Source organism: Cornus florida, unplaced genomic scaffold (assembly GCF_030987335.1).
Source record: "Cornus florida cultivar Cherokee Brave unplaced genomic scaffold, ASM3098733v1 CherokeeBrave_3.0.0_Hap2_Chr06, whole genome shotgun sequence".
NCBI lineage: Eukaryota > Viridiplantae > Streptophyta > Magnoliopsida > Cornales > Cornaceae > Cornus > Cornus florida.
Genome location: NW_026775576.1, coordinates 80,122,938 through 80,136,819, shown reverse-complemented (window position 1 = coordinate 80,136,819; position 13,882 = coordinate 80,122,938). Strand labels below are relative to the sequence as shown.

General features: G+C 35.6%; 1 pseudogene; it reads left to right on the top strand.

Annotated features, from left to right (window-relative positions):
• Positions 1–8,931: 8,931 nt before the first annotated feature.
• On the top strand, positions 8,932–13,295 carry LOC132314419 (protein IQ-DOMAIN 8-like; annotated as a pseudogene).
• The last annotated feature ends 587 nt before the right edge of the window (positions 13,296–13,882 follow it).

The window sequence follows — 13,882 nt, the reverse complement described above, 5'->3', positions numbered from 1 at the left end:
GAAATAAAGTGGTGGAAATCAGCAAACTTCGATCGATCAGGAATATTTTCGATCGATCTCACATTGATCGATCTCACCTTACCAAGATGGATCAGACCCCTTATCCTTATCCTCAAAGAATTTCCATCTTCGATCAATCCAACTTTCTTCAAATCGATTGAACTTCCTTGATCTTATCCTCATCTACCACTTTTGTCTTTTTCCCAAAATATTCAAAAATATCTCAGAGATTTGTTGTATTCTAAAAAGGCGCCACCAAGGATTGATCGATCTAGCCTTACTGCGATGGATCTGGCTACAGTTCGATCGATCTCATCTGAATTTGATCGATCGAACCTCCTCAAATCCGAATTAAAACAAGTCCAGCTCATTAAAAGATGGCTCGTGGTGCAATCATTGAAGGGACCCTAGTGCACGAGACATGACCATGGGGTGTCATACTTGAGCTACCTATAAAAGGATTTTGAGCCATTTTTACATTATAACTCACATGTAGATACCCAATTTTGCCCCTACCCATTTTAAGGGGTATTTCGATAAAACTAGTTTGGCCAAGCCAGGAAAATTAGAAAATTAGAAAATCAGACCACCAGATCATAAAATGAATGTCACCAATGGTTTCGGAAGGACTCAAAACATTAGAGTCAGGTTCGCAATGCGACTCCTAGTACTTGATCAAGGAAGGGGCAAAATAGTAATTTTGCATTCCTAACCCATTAAAGTTTGATTAAAATTTTGAAAATGGTCTAATTTAATCCCCAATTAAGAATACGAATCCTGCCGTTATGTCCAGGATAAAGTCAGAACCTTAGGTGAAAAAAATATATATAACTTGAAAAAAAAGAAATAAAAATAACTAAAATAATAATAAAATAAAAAAAGTATAGAACTTTTTTAGTATTAGGTCTTGGCCTTAAACCATGACCAGGTTTCGTATGATCCATTAAGGTCGTGTCCTCAAAGCCATGACCCAGAATGTAAGTAATATATATATATATATATATATATAATCTATTAATAACTAATAACTTTATTTGAATTAAAAATAAAATAAAATAGATGTGATAGACAAGAAATAAGATTCTAGTTACTTTTCATATATTAAAATATTTATTTTATTTTTACTTTTTATTTTATGTATTATATATATATCTATAAAAGTAACGAGAATCTTATTTCTTGTCTATCACATCTATTTTATTTTATTTTTAATTCAAATAAAGTTATTAGTTATTAATAGATAACTGATATATCGTATTTTTTTGAATTCAATTAAAGTTATTAGTTATTAATAGATAACTGATATATCCTATTTTATTTTTTAAATTCAAATAAAGTTGTTAATTCAAATATATAACTTGATATGTGCTATCTTATCCCATCAGTTATTGTTAATCTCTTGTGAGTCTATTTAAAGTAGCGTGGTATTCATATGAAGGGGAGAAAAAAAAGACCTACAGAAAATCACTGAGGTATCAGTGGTCCATACACAACCATCCACCACAGACAGATCAGTTCATATACACACTCCAATCACCAATCAAATATACATGCACAGACCTCACAAAGTATCCTTGTGAAGTTCTGAATAAGTCCCCTTTATTTTACTTGCCTCCTGCAATCTTCAGAGTTTGTAATGGAGTAAAAGTTCTGTTTCGGAAAATGAGAATAGTGATTAAATTGCCAAGGTTAGTAGATTTTGTGTCACCTCTCGATCAGAAGAAAGCATTTCAGTCTCTACGAGTTATCTCCAAAGCTGTTTCCAAGCATAAGTTCTCGAGAAGGGTCGGTCCGGCCACCGCCTAGGCTGTTCTAGTCGTGTACCCGCCGATGTTACATCTTTCATATCTGGTATGGCTATGTGGACGGCTCAAGTAAACTGCAAACGAAAACAAAGGTTAGTGAGGTTGGGTCTTCCTTTATTTGATTCAATTTTATATGATTTTACTTCTATAAGATCTGTTTCATGTGGCCATGACTTATTATATGAAATTTGGACTGCAATGTTAATGGGTGTTTATATGAAATTTGGACTGCAATGTTAATGGGTGTTTATATGAAATTTGGACTGCAATGTTAATGGGTGTTTATATGACAACTAGAAATGTTTGAAGGATTGTTGGTTGACAAGAAAATGTTATTTAACCAAAAAATTAATCATTGGTTGAAAATTTAACATCGGCCAATCTTAGATGTGAAGACAATCCATGCTTATTATTTGATGTTCCAAACTTATAAATGCAAGTAGTATAATTCTCTAACTTGTTAGTGTGTTGATTGTGAGCTTAAAAGAAGGAATAATGACTTAGTTTGATATATTGTGCTATTCACTAGGTTCTCTAGACATTATATGCTTAATTAGTCAATCTATACTTGTTGATTCAATCAATCACACCTCTTGGTATTGCAACATATGTTTCCCTTCATTCATTTTACGTTGAGCGTCTAGAATGGTGATGTTTAGTGGTGACCGCTAGATCCCAAGACCTCTCTCTCTTGTTCTCTACCCTTTTATTTACTTCAATTGCTTAGTATTGAATACATTTACATTGTAGTTTAATTAACCAACAAAACACCTTTTGATCACTCGACCTATTAATCCGACCTTGTTTCCATATTAACATAGCCCCCAATTCCTTGTGACGATCCCTACTCACCCTAGCTATATTAATAGTTAGAGGTAGTAGTGACATTTATAAATTTAAACTTGGCCACACTTTCATTGCAACTTGTTAGTGTTAATACGACCTTAGGAAGAAACACACCAAGTTTTGGCACCGTTGCCGGGGATTGATTTGGCCACGCTGTGTTTTTGAAACAATTAGGAATTAGTACTATTTTGATCGTGTCTTTATTTATTTTATTTTTAGTTACTTATTGTGTTTGTTCTTATTTGGCTAGGTGAATTGAGCAAAGAAGTCAAGTAAAGGAGAATTGAAAAGTAAGGGGCTAAGCTAAGCACAAAAAGGTTAAAATCTAAAAATTGCAAAGCTAAGCGAAAAAATTGAAAAATGAATTGAAGTTGCTTAAGAACCCTTTGTGAGATCTTTCTAACTCAATCTCTAGTTAAATCGTCGGCCCGCGTGGTAACAAGTTCTTACATTCTTAGATAAATTGTGAGCCCGCGTGGAGATAATTTACTTTTCTTTACATATTGTTCAAGCATGGGAGTATGGGATCATTGTATGTGGAGATTCGTTGATTGATTTGTTAAGTATACATTGAATGACTAATTAATTATACATTGTCTAGACCACCTAGTAATAGCACAATATATCAAACTAAACCATTATTCATTCATTTAAGCTCACAATCAATACACTAATAAGTTAGAGAATTATACTACTTGTATTCATAAGTATGGAACATCAAACAATAAGCATGGATTGTCCTCACTTCTAAGAAAGTAAAGCAACTACACTACATCTAAGCTAAGGACATGAAAAATAAACTAATTAAACTAAGGTAGAGGCACAATCCATCAAGAAATGAATATGAACTATCAAAGAAATCACAAGATTATTCTATTTAAGCATTAGGCCTTGACAATCTCTAGATTCATAGCATCAATACACATAGACAAGCATCAATATCACAAAACCAAGAGATAAACACATGAACATCTATTCTAGCATACATAGACATATGAATAGAATGAAATAATCAATTGGAAATATTAGTCAACACAAATCATTGTAAAAACAAGATTCATATATAAATCAAATGTCAAGACAAGATTATAACACAAATCCCCTCAAAATACAAAACATCAATGATTCTTGGGCTTCCATGCCCTTTCAACACTAGCTCTGCACACATTTTTCTTTGAACTCTTTTTGGTAAGCAACCCATGGGAATGTTCAACATCAAGCAAAGACTCAACTTTATCAAGTTCATTTTTAACACATTTTTTAACAACACAAACTTCTTCATGTTTATCCATTGAATTCGGGGTTGGGTTGAAAATGTTCAACTTCACTTTCATGTGGTCAAATGAGATTTTCATTATCCCCGTCCTACAATTGATGTTGGCATTGGCGGTTGCCAAGAAGGGACGACCAAGGATAACGGGAATTTGGCTCTTGGGATTTGGAACTAGTTCCGTGTCAATGACAACGAAATCAACCGGGAAGAAGAATTTATCAATCTTGATCAAAACATCCTCAATAATACCCTGGGGCTTTTTGATGGATCGGTCTGCAAGTTGCAAAACTACCGACGTCGGTTTCAAGTCTCCTAAGCCCAATTTAACATACGCCGAGTATGTGAGAAGGTTAATACTTGCTCTTAAATCTAAAAGAACCCGATTAATGACATGGTCACCAATGATTCAAGAAATAGTAGGTGAACCTGGGTTCTTAAACTTTGGGAGAGTGTTGTGTTACAAAATAGAGCTTACTTGCTCGGTCAAGATCACTTCTTTAGTGCTTGGCTCTTGTTCTTCCTCTTTTGGGTGCAAAGATCTTTTAAGAATTTGGCAAAAGCTGGAATTTGTTTGATTGCATCTAAAAATGGAAGATTGATCTTCACTTGCCTAAACACTTCAATGATTTCATTCACTTTGGTCTTTTGTTTTTCAAGAGAAATAGACTCTTTTAAGGCATCCGGAAATGGAGCCTTTGGCTCAAAAACTTTTTCAAAATCTTTCCTTGAATAACTTTCAACACAAGAAGTTTTCAAATCATTTTTCATCGCTTTCTCAACAACATGATCATGCATATGCAATGAAGGAGGAATAGAATGTGAAACGAGATGGGTGTCAACTTTTGGTTGCACTGGTTCACTCTTTTCATTGGAAACACCAATTTGATTGTCCATAATTTTCCCACTTCTCAAGGTCGTCACCGCATTGACATGTTCAACTGTGTGATCTTCATTGGTTTCCACAACAAAATGTTGCTTTGGTGGGGCATTTAGAGTTGTCTTCCCTTTCTCTCTAGTATTTAAAGTACTAGTTATTTGCCTGACTTGGGTATCTAGCTTAGCAATGGATTGAGAATGGGAATGAAACAATTGAGTGTTTACCTCTAGAGTACCCAAAACGGTCAACACTTTCTCCTCAAAAACGGGACTTCTAGAATTTCCTTGAGAATAAGATGATTGATTAGGAAAATGAGAGTTAGAAAATTGGTTTCCATGTGATGATTGAAACGAAGATCTATAACCTTGGGAACCTTGGTTTTGCATTGGAGGTGTAATATACTTTCCTTGAAAACCACCTTGGGGAGGGTTTGAGCCTTCCCCTTCATTTTTTCAAGGGAAGTTTGGATGGTTCCTCCATCTGGGATTATAGTGTGTGCCATAGGGATTATTCCCTTAGTGAACAAAAGTGGCATTGACTTGTTCTTGGTGCTCATTTTGCACATGTCCATGGGGACAATTGGAAATAGAATGTAAGACACTAGAACAAGTCATAAGAGATTCATTAGATGAATGATAAACATGATTAGGGGAGGAAGATATTTGATTTGTCGAATTGTGGTTGACCAAAAATTAATCAAACCTTTGAGTTAAGGATTTCACCTGGACGGTTATGTCATTGGAATTGTCAACTTGATATAAGCCGACATTCTTCCTTCCACCTAGAATTCTACCAATTTTAGAGGACAAAGATCGATGCATGGAATTTTCACTCATACTTTCATACAATTGCCAAACATCATTTTCATGTTTATCAAGATAAGAACCACTTATAGATACATATATCATTCCTTTTTGATTATTCGGCAAACTTTTAAAGAAGTATTGGACTAATTGCCACTTAGGAATGTTATGATGTGGGCACTTCCCAAGCAAGTCATTAAATCTTTCCCATGCCTCATGAAATAATTCCCCTTCCATTTGAGAAAATTCGTAAATGAAAATTCTCATAGCATTGGTCTTTGATACCGGGTAGTTCTTCTTCAAGAACTCTTGTTGCATTTCTACCCAAGAAGTTATCGAAAAAGGCCTAAGATTGTTGAACCAATATTTTGCTTTGTTTTTAAAGGTAAAAGGAAAAATTTTGAGTCTCAAAACCTCTTCCGGCATGTCCGTGTATTTCACGGTGGAACACACTTCAAGAAACTCATCCAAACGCTTGTACGGTTCTTCACTTGGAAGTCCATAATAGTTAGGAAGTATTTGAATAGTTTGTGGTTTAATCTCATAGTGATGTGCTCTAAATGGGGGCAATTGAATACATTTCGGTGTATTGTATTCATTTAGAACATAATGATCACGCAAAACAATGGAAGGATTCCCAACTGGTGGTGTTAAACGAACACTGTGATTAACTTGAACCATGGGAGGTTGTGGAGCAAAAATTGGCCGAGGCATTCCTAATAGAATTTGGCCTTATTGTTATGGTGGAATGAATGGTCTAGGCATGCCTAATGGTACTTGAATGTTGTCATAATGCATATTAGGGTAGATGATGCCCTGTTGGTTAATGTGACCAAGGTCCTCCATATGGTCATCATGTTGCTTGTCCATTGATGAAATTGAGTGATAAGAACTACCTCTTCCCTTAGGATTACGAACAACAGATTCAAGATGGAAATCAAGTGGGACAAGGGTAGGATTTAATGACCTACGACCATGCATGCACTAACAAAACAAATAACAAGTAATCAATCAAATAGTAATCACTTCGTCCTCATAACAAATCAATCAACGAACATCCTCCACATACATTGATCCCATACTCCTATGCTTGAACAATATGCAAAGAAAAATAAATTGCCTCTACGCGAGCTCAAGATTTATCTAAGAATTTAAGAACTTTCCACCATGTGGGCCAACGATTTAACTAAAGATTAAGTTAAGAAAGAGCTCACAAAGGGTCCTTAAGCAACTTCAATTCATTTTTCAATTTTCGCTTCGCTTTGCAATTTTTTTTTAGATTTTAGCCTCTTTATGCTTAGCTTAGCTCCTTGCTTTTCAATTCTCCCTTACTTGACTTCCTTTACTCAATTTACCTAGCCAATCAAGAATAAACACAATAAGTAATTAAAAAGAAAATAAAGTAAAAACACGATCAAAAGAGTACTAATTCATAATTGTTTCCAAAACACGGCGTTGCTAAATCAATCCCCAGCAACGGCGCCAAAACTTGGTGTGATTGGTCGTGTGTACACCCCAAATTGCATATAAAGTGTGCCAAGTTTAAATTTATAAAGTGCCACTACTACCTCTAATTACTAATATAGCTAGGGTGAGCAGGGATTGTCCCAAGGAATCGAGTGCGTGCTTGAAATGGAAACAAGGCCGGATTAGTAGGTCGAGTGATCAAAAGATGGTTTGATTGGTTAATTTAAACTACAATGTAAATAGATTCAATACAAAGCAACTAAAATAAATAAATGGTAAAGAATAAGAAAAAAAGGTCTTGAGATCTAGAGGTTACCACTAAACATCACCATTCTAGATACTCAATGTGCAATGTTGCAATACAAAGAGGTGTGATTGATTGAATCAACAAGCATGGATGACTAATTAAGTATACATTATCTATACAACCTAGTGAATAGCATAATATATCAAACTAAGCCATTATTCCTTTCTTTAAGCTCACAATCAATACACTAATAAGTTAGAGAATTATACTACTTGCACTCATAAGTATGGAACATCAAATAACAAGCATGGATTGTCCTCATATCTAAGAAAGTAAAGCAACTAAACTACATCCAAGCTAAGGACATGAAAATTAAACTAATTAAACTAAGGTAGAGGCACAATCCATTAAGAAATGAGTATAAACCATCAAACAAATCACAAGAGTATTCTATTTAAGCACTATGCCTTGACAATCTCTAAATTCATAGCATCAATACACATAGACATGCATTAATATCACAAAACCAAGAGATAAACACATGAACATCTATTCTAGCATACATAGACATATGAATAGAATGAAATGATCAATCGGAAGTATTAATCAACACAAATCATTGTAAAAATAAGATTCATATATAAATTAAATGTTAAGACAAAATTACAACAAAATACCCTCAAAATACAAAACATCAAGGTCTAGAAGGCATGCTTAGGCCTAACTCTAGCCCCAAGAAGATTTTTACCCACTCATTGATATAGTCATCCAACCCTCAAGAGCCATCTCCATGGTAGGAATGATCTTCTTCTTGTTGAAAACCCTAGAAGAATGAAAGAACTCCTAAATATTGTATGTCTCTCTAATCTCTAGCTTCCTCTCCAAGATAGATATGATGATATGATATTCTATATGAGATATGATGTAAAAATGGCTCAAAATCCTTATATAGGTAGCTCAAGTGTCACACCCTATGGTCAGGTCTCGTGCACTAGGGTCTCTATTTTATTTTGGACTTGAGGAGGTTCGATCGATCAAATTCAAATGAGATCGATCGAACTCTAGCTAGATCAATTGAAATAAGGTAAGATTGATCAATCTATGGCGGTGCTTTTTTGGAATAAGACAAATCTTAGATATTTTTGGGATATTTTGGGAAAAAGTCAAAAGTGGTAGGTGGGGATAAGATCAAGGAAGTTTGATCGATCTGAAGAAAGTTGGATCGATCGAAGATGGAAATTCTTGAGGATAAGGACAAGGGGTCGTTTGATCCATCTTGGCAGGGCTGGATCGATCAATGTGAGATTGATCAAAAATATATCTGATCGATCGAATCTTGCTGATTTCCACCACTTTGCTTCCACTTTGCTCCATTCTTCCATTTAGCTTGAGATTATTTCTTTTATGCTCTAATTTGGTTAAATTGACTTATTTTGGGGATAAGCATTTGAAAAAGGCAATAACATGAAATTAATCTAAAACGGGAAAATAAGATAAATAAAGGTCTTAGAATACTCAAGCTTAAGGGGTTTAAATGCGCACTTTTCAGCGCTCATCACAACTCACAAAGCAAAAATAAAGTGCAAGTAAAGTAAATAAATTTTTAGATCGTTATGGAAAAAACCTCGGAGAATACTCCATCGTCTCGAGCAAAACAATCCACTATATTTGAAGCAAAGTACAACTTACTTTAACTTAGGCTCACATTTTATCGTTCCACCAAAAACTTTGCGACTCTCCTGTCCAATAGCTATCAACCTCAAACTTACTATTGATCTCTGTAGAAGGATTACTAATAGATCAAACAACATTCTACGAATGCTTTCACCCCTTCAAAGTGTGATCGAAACACCGTTCTTCAAATTCATTTAGTAGAGCTTCATGATAGGTTGGACTGCTCTGAGAGGGTGATTACATTCTTATTCCCTGGTGATGAGCATTGAAAAGTGTGCATTTAAATCCCTTAAGTTTGAGTATTCTAAGACATTTATCTATCTTATTTTCTTGTTTTAGACTAATTTCTTATTATTCCCTTTTTAGGTCAATAAAGTTAAAACGAGCTAAAAATGGCTCCTTAAGGCCTTTTTGGAGTCAAACTAAGTCTTTGTGAGAATTTGGAGCAAAAGGAGGCTAATTTGGAGCAAAAGGAGGCTGATGCTGAAAAACTGCCAAGTTGGATAGATCTGAGAAAAGTGAGATCGATCAGAGTTGGATCGATCGAACCCAGATCGATCAAAAGTTGGATCGATCGAACAAACTCTGATCGATCGAAGAAAAGTCTGATCGATCGAAAATGTGATGGCAGTGAGCTGTCTAATTCCTGAGCGCGCCGATTTCTACCTACCACATAGTTGCGGGATTAGATATTTTTGGGGCTACATTTCTGACTTAATGACTAAAAAAAGGACCTTTTATTTAAAGGGAAATGACCCATTTTATAAGTGAGTTTTTTATTATTTTACTTTTACATTGTCATTTTATTTTCTCTCTATAGAAAAGTTAGAGATTAGGGTTAGAAGAAAAGAGGGAAGTGGAGGCACATCTCAAGAACACATCTCTAGATCCATTCACTCTCTCTCTCTAGAGCTTCAAAGAAGAAGAAGAAGAAGATGAAGAAAAAGATGGAGCCATGTTTGGAGCTTGCCCTTAAAGGTTTCATGACCACATCCACCTCCTCCATGATTGGCTAGATCTAGACTTAGGGCTTGGATGAGCCCTAAGTCTTGTGTACTCTAAACCCTTGTATTTCTATTTTTGGGGATTTATATATATTGTTGTGATTAGTGTTCTGGCCTTGTGAATTTAATGAATCTTGGTATATTTTTACGATTTCTATGGTTTAATTCTTCCTATTAATTCTCTAGTTTATTTATATGTCTATGTGTGATTAAATTAGGAATTATTTCTTACATGATTCATATGGATTAATTCTTTCTATTGATTCTCTTTGTGATTACATGTTGTCTTATGTGTGATTATTTGGGAATTGATCTTTACACTAATTTCTCTATGTTGGTTGCATGTCTATGTGTGATTAATTAAGAATTTAGTGATGGCTAAGCATGGGTTTTCATTGAATGGGTTTGTCAATTAATTTGATGGATTATTCTTATACTTGATGGGTTGTTCTACAATTTAATTCATGCTTGTAGGTAGGTACACAATCCATACTTGATTTGATATTCCATGACTTATTATTGCAAATTCCATGATTATCTAGATTGATATGTGCTACAATTGTTACTAATTTGATGGGTCATACTTAGAATTAATGGGTTGTGCTACACTTAGGGCCTGTTTGGTAGCTGTTTTGTTTTGGTGTTTTTGTTGCGGGCTTCATTTCAGGCCCAAAAACATGTTTGGCATGTATTGTTTTGTTTTAAACAGTGCTAAAACATTTTCAAAATTTGGGCCCAAAAGTGAAACACCGAAATGGTGTTTTTTGGTGTTTCAATACTGTTGGCCCAATAAAACCACTGTAGCGGAGGAAGTAAGTTACAATTGAAACTGTAGTGGAGGAAGTAAAACTTTGCAACATTTGGCCCGACTACCATCTCTCTCCTCTGAAACCCTAGACGGCGATTTGGGAGGCGATGAAAACGACGTGATATTGACTGTAAGAACAGCAGCCCGAGATCTGCCTCTGCAAGGCAAGGTATGCGTTCTTCCCCATTTTTTTTTTACTGTAAGGCGATGTTGACTGTAACATTACTGATTTCACAATCTGTGTGTTTCTTCAATTAATTGTTTTCCTATTTTTGCTTCTCTCTGTTTTTTACACTACTCGTTGTCTTTTGATTTTTACAGGAAAAGATAGGCAATAAGGGTCGAAAATGGAGTTTGTGGAGGAGTTCTTCAGGTGGACTCGCACTGTCATCAAAGGGCATGAAAGGAGGTCACTTGGCTGCGTCGGAGCGGTCTGATTCTTCGTTTGTTGTTGATGAGGCGTTCACTGCTGCCATGGCTACTGTTGTTCGAGCTCCACCAAAGAATTTCATGGTGATCAGACAAGAATGGGCTGCGATTTGTATTCAAACAATGTTTCGTGCCTTCCTGGTAAATGGGTTTCTTTGATTTTGCTCCTCTCTAATCTCTATAGATATACATGTATATATGTGTATATACATATTTAACTGTTACTAAATGTTTTTTTTTTGGTGAAAATTGGGTCAGAGCTCTTGCAATCTGATGAATAGAGTTCAATCATTTGAGAAGTGGTGTTATGTGTTTGTTTGTTCAATTGTTAGATATGAAATTTGAATATGTTTAGGGAAAACAATGACATGATTGAAGAAATATCCATCTTGCTTTTATAAATTTGGCTCTTTTTTGTCAAAATTTGTTATTGCTAATTTGGGAGTAATATGATGATTCAAGGCAAGACAGGCTTTTAGGGCCTTGAAAGCAGTGGTGAGACTGCAGGCTATATTTAGAGGTCGGAAGGTGAGAAAGCAAGCCGCAGTTACACTCAGGTGCATGCAGGCTCTTGTCCGAGCTCAGGCTCGAGTCAGGGCTACGAGTGCTCAGGCATCCTCGGAAGCACAGAAATTACTTGATGAACAGCGAAACCAAGCTGATCCGATTAAGCAGGCTGAGGTATGATATGGTGTTTGATATATGTTTACCACATGAATTTTACGTAGTGCAGTAGTTCAAGATGTAAATGAATGAATGAACCAAGTCTTTTTGCATTTGATAGGGTGGATGGTGTGATAGTCCTAGAACAATCGATGAAGTGAAAACAAAGCTACAACTGAAGCAAGAGGGAGCTATCAAGAGGGAGAGCAATTTCATACGCCCTCTCTTAATAGGTAACGAATCCAAATTATCATATGAGTATTGGCTTTCCAAAAGTACAAGCAAACGCACACACTCCCACAATATTATCCCTTGCAGTACTCGAATCCTCAAACTCCCTTTTGGAAATGAGAGATCATATCATCTAGGCTAATGCCATTTAAAATGTATTGATTTCAGCAATTGAGATCAAAACCTAGCTCAAATTCAAGATCAAACAAGCTAGTGTCTTCTCGCAAGCTGGATAAAGACAACCTAAGATGGAGCTGGTTAGAAGGTTGGATGGCGGCTAAGCCATGGGAAAGCAGGCTGCTTGAAGAATTCAGCTCTGACCCATCAGAGATGACTCCAGTATCTAAGAAATATGAAGATTATTCTGTCAGGTTTAATTCAGATTCTTCTGAACAGGACTCGGCAAAAGTTAGACGAAATAATATTTCAACCAGGGTATCTACAAAACCTCCAGTTACTGGCAAAATCGCTCGCTCGTCTTCTGACCCATGTTCGGAATTTCCATATGATGAAAGCACCACCTCATCAACTTCATCAGCATCTGCGGGAACTCCCGGATCTGGCAACACTCTAGCGGAAGGCAATGCCAATAAACCAAACTATATGAGTCTCACCAAGTCAATTAAGGCTAAGCAGAGAGCCTGCAATCATCTATCTAACAATATACAGTGGCATTTGATGGAGAACCTTCAGTTCCATAGGAAACACAGTCCATTTTGTAGTGGGGATACAAGGAAGAGTGCTAGTTATAATTGTTATTCGGTTGATTTGTGCAAGGATCTGTACCCACCAGCGCAATTGGATGGATATGATGATTGGGTAAAAAGTGGTCAGAACTGAAGGAGATTCATAGTTTGCTATTATGAGCACAAAGCTTGGGCTATTTCCATTGTTTTGCTTCCATGGAATTCAATAGTTTGTTGTCCTTTTTGAGTTGGAACTTTTCAAGTTAGAAATTTACATCAAAGGGGGTGTTCATCCTGATGGACCTGAACAAGTTTTCGAACAATTGGATAGGATTTTGTGGTTTGTTTTACAAGAATATATGGCTTTATAGATGTAAAGGGAAGCGGTTGAGGTTATAGGATTTGTTTATTATGATTTTTTTTCTTTTTCTTTTTCATACAGCTCTTGTAGAGAAGTGAAATATGCAGTACTGACTACTTAAATGACATTTTTCCATTTGGTTGTGGATTGGATTGGAGTGACATTGAAGACTTCATGTTTGTTTGTCTACTACTATAAATTTGTGATTTTTCATATGCAACACTGACTGGTTAAATGAAATGACATTTTTCCATTTGGTTGTTGACCACGTGAATTTAAATGTAGGAAGATATATAATTTTATCACTTGAGGCATGGACTCATTTTGTTGTGATGCCAAATATTTTAAGTACTTGCATATGTTAAGATGATGATTGCCATGTGTCTTGCCAACCTACTACTTTTCAATCAAAGTATTTTTGCCAGAAAACAGCCAACGTTAATTAAGCATTGGTGCCAAGGGCGAAGTGCTCAAAAGTTCAAACCAACCTTCTAGAGGTATGGCCAAGGAGGTAACTGTTAAGAAAACGAAGTCCCTAGATATAATTTAAAGTAATATATATTAGAAGAGTTGGCACCTGGTTATATATATATATATATACAATACACATACATAATAGTTTCTTGACTAGGCCAAGATGTGTTTACATGATTGTTTTGGCACCAGTACCACAGATCATAACAACACTACTGATACGACCATTCCAAA